The sequence below is a fragment of the Salmo salar genome, chromosome 17 (assembly GCF_965601325.2).
Source record: "Salmo salar chromosome 17, fSalSal1, whole genome shotgun sequence".
Taxonomy (NCBI): domain Eukaryota; kingdom Metazoa; phylum Chordata; class Actinopteri; order Salmoniformes; family Salmonidae; genus Salmo; species Salmo salar.
Window position 1 is genome coordinate 27,344,123 of NC_138307.1, and position 6,278 is coordinate 27,350,400.

General features: G+C 42.4%; 1 long non-coding RNA gene across 1 annotated transcript in view; it reads left to right on the forward strand.

Annotated features, from left to right (window-relative positions):
• LOC106609070 (uncharacterized) overlaps positions 1-6,278 on the forward strand; it is a 32,464-nt gene that overhangs the window by 24,663 nt on the left and 1,523 nt on the right. The gene's annotated exons all lie outside the window — the stretch shown is intronic.

The following is a 6,278-nucleotide window of genomic DNA, read 5'->3' on the forward strand; positions in this document are numbered from 1 at the left end:
AGGATAGTGGAAATATACAGAACAGGTATGTTTGCTGTTAGTGACTGGGTATGTTAAGTTGTTCTAGGGAACAACGGAGCGGCAGGTAGCCTAGTGGTTAGGGCGTTAGGCCAGTAACCAAAAGGTTGCTAGATCGAATCCCTGAGCTGCCATGGTAAAAATCTGTCGTTGTGCCCCTGAACAAGGCAATTAACCCACTGTTCCTAGGCCATCATTGAAAATAAGAAGTTGTTCTTAACTGACTTGCCTAGTTAAATAAAGGTAAAATAAAGAAATGTGGCGTCGTTGGGAAAAGAGAACTTCAACACAGTAATCAATAGGGACTTTACATGTCTGAACTGTGTTCATTACCAGCTGAGGGGCTCTCCCATGTCCAGGATGCAGATGAGTTCCTTCATGAGAAACAGCTGGTGGTTTGAAATAGAACAGTGGATGTTAGACAGTGTGGTATAGCATCTGGTCATGAGTAGCGTTGCTGAAAGGTACAGGAGTGATTAGAGTCAAGCCCTCAACTTGCTGCCCTCACTGGTGACAGCTTCCCCGGGAGTCTTCCCCGGGAGTCTATCTCCAATAGGAACTTCTACCATACTTGCAAGACAGTGGAGGCTGCTGAGGGGAGAACGGCTCATAACAATGGCTGGAATGGAGCGAATGGAATGGCATCAAACACCTGAAACCATGTGTTTTTTAAAACTTAAAAAAAAAATGTAACCTTTATTTAACTAGGCAAGTCAGTTAAGAGCAAATTCTTATTTACAATGACAGCCAAACCCAGACGACGCTGGGCCAATTGTGCGCCGCCCTATGGGACTCCCAATCACGGCCGGATGTGATATAGCCTGGATGTTTGATGTATTTCATACCATTCCACTAATTCCGCTCCATACATTACCACAAGCCCATCCTCACCAATTAAGGTGCCACCAACCTCCTGTGTTGCTAGATTAAAATGGGGCCAGGAGCCGTCAACTTTGGGTGGTGTCAGTAACGACATGGGAATTTAACTGAATGGAGGTGGAGCACGTGTCGCAGGACAAGTAGTCTTCCTGGAGACCTTTGGCACTCGTGGGATCCTTATTATGTAAGAGTGAGTGAATAAAGCCTGTCTTGCTCTCGACCAGCAGTGAGAAGGGGAAGTGAGGGCCGGCGTTTGATTTCACACACCACGCCACCACATTGTTAGCTAGACTGTGAAATGGTTAGTGAGATTCCAATTTGAGGAAGAAATGTCATTCAAATGGGCCGTCCTCCAGTGACTACAATCATCTGAGAAGTTACTGTCCCAGACTAGCCAAGGATGAGTCTGGATAAAGGGGGTGGTAGAATTAAGCAGTAAGGCACAAGGCGGTGTTGTATATGGCCAATATACCATGGCTAAGGGCTGTTCTTAGGCACGACGCATCGCGGAATGCTGATTGGCTGACAGCTGTGGTATATCAGACCGTATACCATGGGTTTGACAAAACATTTATTTTTACTGTTCTAATTACTTTAGTAACCAGTTTATAATAGCAGTAAGGCACCTCAGGGTTTGTTGGATATAGCCCAGCCGCTATACCACCAGTTGCAGTGTGAAGAGACCGTAGTCATCTCCTTGGCTGTTGTCTCTGTCCTGGCTGTCATCATCTTCGCTGCCTTCTTCGGTTACCGCATGATGCACAGAGGTGGTAAACAGGGCCTTCATAACCTCAACATGATGGAGGGAGCTGGTTCTGAGAGCTCTCTGGACCTGGATAACCTCAAACAACTGGAGGTCAGACGGCTACAACTACTTCAGTTATTACAGTTATTACAACTACTACAGTTATTACAGCTACAGCCTTCCCTGTAGCTCAGTTGGTAGAGCATGGTGTTTGCAACGCCAGGGTTGTGGGTTCGATTCCCACGGGGGGCCAGCACAGAATGATATATATTTTTTTTTAATTATGAAATGTAATGAAATGTATGCATTCACTACTGTAAGTCGCTCTGGATAAGAGCGTCTGCTAAATGACTAAAATGTAAATGTAATATACCACGGCTAATGACTGTATCCAGGCACTCCGCGAATCGTCGTGCTAAGAACAGCCTTTAGCCGTGGTATATTGGCCACCACCCTTTATCACATACATCAAACTCACAGGAAAAAGACAAGTCCTTTGTTTGGTTATCAATCACACATCAAACTCACAGGAGAAAGCCATCTGGTTTGCTTACTATAAGGAATTTTTTATTATTCATACTTTTGATACTTAAGTATATTTTAGCAATTCTGTTTCCTTCTCATACTTAAATATATTTAAAACCAAATACTTTTACTCAAGTAGTATTTTACAGGGTGACTCACTTTTACTATTAAGTCATTTTCTATTAAGGTTGGGTACTTTTTCCACCACTGATGTTTGGTTATCAATCACACATCAAACTCACAGGAGTTGTCAATCATAAGTTCCGGGCCCTGGTCGCTTTCCACGTGCTCAGGCACTCCCCATCTGGGAATATAGTCTCAACAGGGTTTTAGCTTCGGTGGTAGCATCATTCTTCCTAGTGGGGGCGACTTCAACCCACTTGGAGAAGGTATCTAATACAACCAAACTATATTTTGACCCTTTACCTGGTGGTAAATAGATGACATTGATTTGAAGCTTTCCAAAGGGTTCCCATGGTAGTGATCTGCTTCTCATCCCAGTAACTGGAGGGGCTGCTTTCATATTGTTTCTGACCGTTTTTAACAATTGTTTTTTCAAATTGGGACAATGCCATTCTTTCCTACACATTCCTAACATCTCTCCTTGGACACATGCGTCGTTCCATGATACTATATGTGTGCAAGATAGAGAAGGAGTATGAGTGGCGCCCCCATACAGCCGTCTGGGTGGCGCCAGACGCCGTCGTCGTCGGGTTTTCAGCCTGAAGACATCAAACACCACTTTTCAACGGTATCAGCATTGTTTTACATATTATCAGTATAAGTATGTACAGTCACCATGGGTGAGTCCTGTGAGGGGAGGAGGAACCATGTCAGCACTGGCATCCCCTTTCATAACAGAATTGGCCCCAGAAGTGTGGGCAGCACATTTAATAATAGCACCAGCGTTGGGTAACGCAGCTGCTTCTAACAATGCAGATACCGCCGCGACGTATTTATCAACGTCATAAACCCACACTGTTTCCACAACCTTCTGAAGTCGTGGCAAACACCACATGCGTGCCTTGAATCAGTATAGATTGTCACCTTACGCCTCAATCACACCGACAGCCTCATTACGTTTCAGTACACCAGAACTACATTCATTTCCAATGGAACGCTGCGTTTGCCTTGCAGCATTGCGTTACAGAGACAGTTGCAGTGCGTTCTGTGTGGTGCATATGTTGGTGTAAAACTGTATGCTTAGATGGCTTGACAGAAATGGTAGCAGAAGGTGAATGTTGAACTTTTGTTGCACACATATCCAGATGATGCTGTGTAATGTCGGTGTGATCGAGGCATTACCCTTCGTCAGCGTCAACGCACGCGTCAGCGCCGTCACCTCTGCCAACTGTGCTGAGGTACCTGGATGTAACGGAGAGACTCTAGCCATGTGTGGTCTGTGACTACAGCAGGACCCGCCCGTCTATTTCCCATTTGGTCCAGGTAGGATGACCCATCTGTATATGACACTAAGTCAGCATTTAACAAAGGCACGTCACTCAAGGTTGGCAAGTCACTCAAGGTTGTCAGTGACGATGTCACCATCACGTCCAGACAGCAGTGATGGATGGTGTCGTCCGGAATAGGTGGGAGAGTTGCGGGGTTTAGCCTAGCACATTTTACTATATGTCCCCTGACAGCAGTTTCGCTTCCCAACCGGTGAACCTTGTCGATGTCACCTGGTTAGTTTGTACTGTCGGGGTAGGCATATGTCTTGAATTTGAGATCTTTGTGACTCCAGTTCCTCATCTAGTTTTTGCATGTTGTGTTTGAGATTCAACCACCGAAGTCTGGTGTTTCAAATGATCCAAACTGGAAAATAATGTTAATGTCAGGAGGCATTGGTCACGGTCCCGACCGTGTTTCATTTCAAATGACTTTTTTGTGGCAGCTTTGATTCTTGCTCGGTCCAGGGAACCACCCTTTGGCCAGATGGTGTCCGTGAACTTGTGATTTAGGAAAGTACTCCTCCATTTACTCATCTTGAGAGAACTCTTACAACTCTGAGCTACTTGGTAGTCCGGGGACCATTTTGTCTTCAGTCTCAACATCCTGCTCTTTACAATTAGAGGCTCCCATGTTTTTTTTAACAGATTTAAAAAATATATACTTTACAAGTTTGGTGAGATCTTCAGGTGTATTTTCACTTTTTCAGTTCAATGAGACATACATTTACATTTAAGTCATTTAGCAGACGCTCATATCCAGAGCGACTTACAAATTGGTGCATTCACCTTATGATATCCAGTGGAACAACCACTTTACAATAGTGCATCTACATACAGATGGCACTATATTTTGGCGAGTGCGTCGGGTATATTTGCATTTGGTATTTACATCATTTGCATGTGTTTAGGTTCAGGTCATAAAATAATTTCTAAAAAGTATAATAAAGGGATATTTACCATGGGTCTAGCACGCAAAATACATAGTAATAATTTTTAAATACATACTCTGACATTTATTACCTTGAGTTCTCACCCAGATGTATCTTACTTTATCCAGGATCATTCCTGGGTTTACCTTAACACACCATTTAATCCAAGAGCTACTAAACTAACATATGGAATTGTTTTAAGATGGTCATACCATGTATCATTTTAGCTATTTGATTTAGAATTTTAGGACTTCTTTAGGTATATTTGATAAAATACTGAATTTGGCCTTTACTATTATAGCCCAAAGAAACACATTGAATAACATTCATAAATGGTAAAAAAAAAAAAAAAAAGACATCATAATAACGTTTTTGAAAGCTTTAACGTGTACACGTCCTTTCAGTGTTGTGACTGAAAAGCATCAGGAAGGATGATGATGATGAGATCCAGCCGTTTGTCTTCTACATGAAGGCTGAAATGAACAAAAAGCGTCCGTTTGAGTCCTCCTACTGCCAGGGCTGGTTCATCCGCACTTCTAACGAGACTAAAGTAGTTTTGGGGAAACCCCAGGGGATGACAGGGGACCAGTCATTCTTCTTTGTCATCCATAAATGATGAAGAGGGTTTGTTGTTTCTGCGTGTTATGTTACTCTAGTTTTTTTTATATACCATCATTTTATGAACGTTGTTTTGAAGTGATCTGTTCTATATCTACGAGATGTAAGAAATATTTTTGTTTTTTTGGACAAATATTTAACCCCTTATTTTTGTTGGCACAAAACTACTTCTATACTTCCATTCATTTGTATGGGTTACCTTCAGACGATTCTCAAAGACTCTTGTGTGGGTCGTAAAGCAAAACGGAGAACACCATTGTGTTTGTGAGAGTCATCTTTCCATAGAGTTAGTAGGCCAAACCGTTCGGATGCTACAGACGTTTTTCGTGTGAGAACTGATTTTCAGGATGTCTCATGGTCTGACAAACACAGCTGGAGCTCGGCCACCTTCCACCGCAGATGCGGAAGGGCGACACCGGAGGATGTGTGGATTGAGACTCAGCCCATGCAAATATCTCTAGCTTAACTTCTTATGCATCAAATCTCTTTAGCGGGATCGATTTGACAACATCCGGTGAAATTGCAAAGCGCCAAATACAAACGACAGAAATATAAATATTTAACATTCATATAAATACAAGTGTAATACATCAAAATAAAGCTTAACTTCTTGTCAATCCAGCTGCGGTGTCAGATTTCAAAAAGGCTTTACAGCAAAAGCAAACCATGCGATTACCTGAGGACAGCGCCCCGCATACAAAAACATGAAACCCATATTTCAACCAGGCAGTTGCGACACGAAACTCAGAAATAGCGATATAATATATGCCTTACCTTTGAAGATCTTCTTCTGTTGGCACTCCAAAAGGTCCCTGTTACATTACAAATGGTCCTTTTGTTCGATAAAGTCCTTCTTTATATCCATAACTCAGTTTAGCTGGTGCGCTTCAGTCAATAATCCACCGATTTCCCTCCCTCAAAATGCATACAAAATGAATCCCAAACATTACTAATAAACTTATCCAAACAAGTCAAACAATGTTTATAATCAAACCTTAGGTACCCTAATACATAAATAATCAATCAAATTTAAGATTGAGAATCGTTATTGTCTTTACTGGAGGAAAATACCAAAGAACACGCTCTCATTCACGCGCTTGGAAACACTACAGC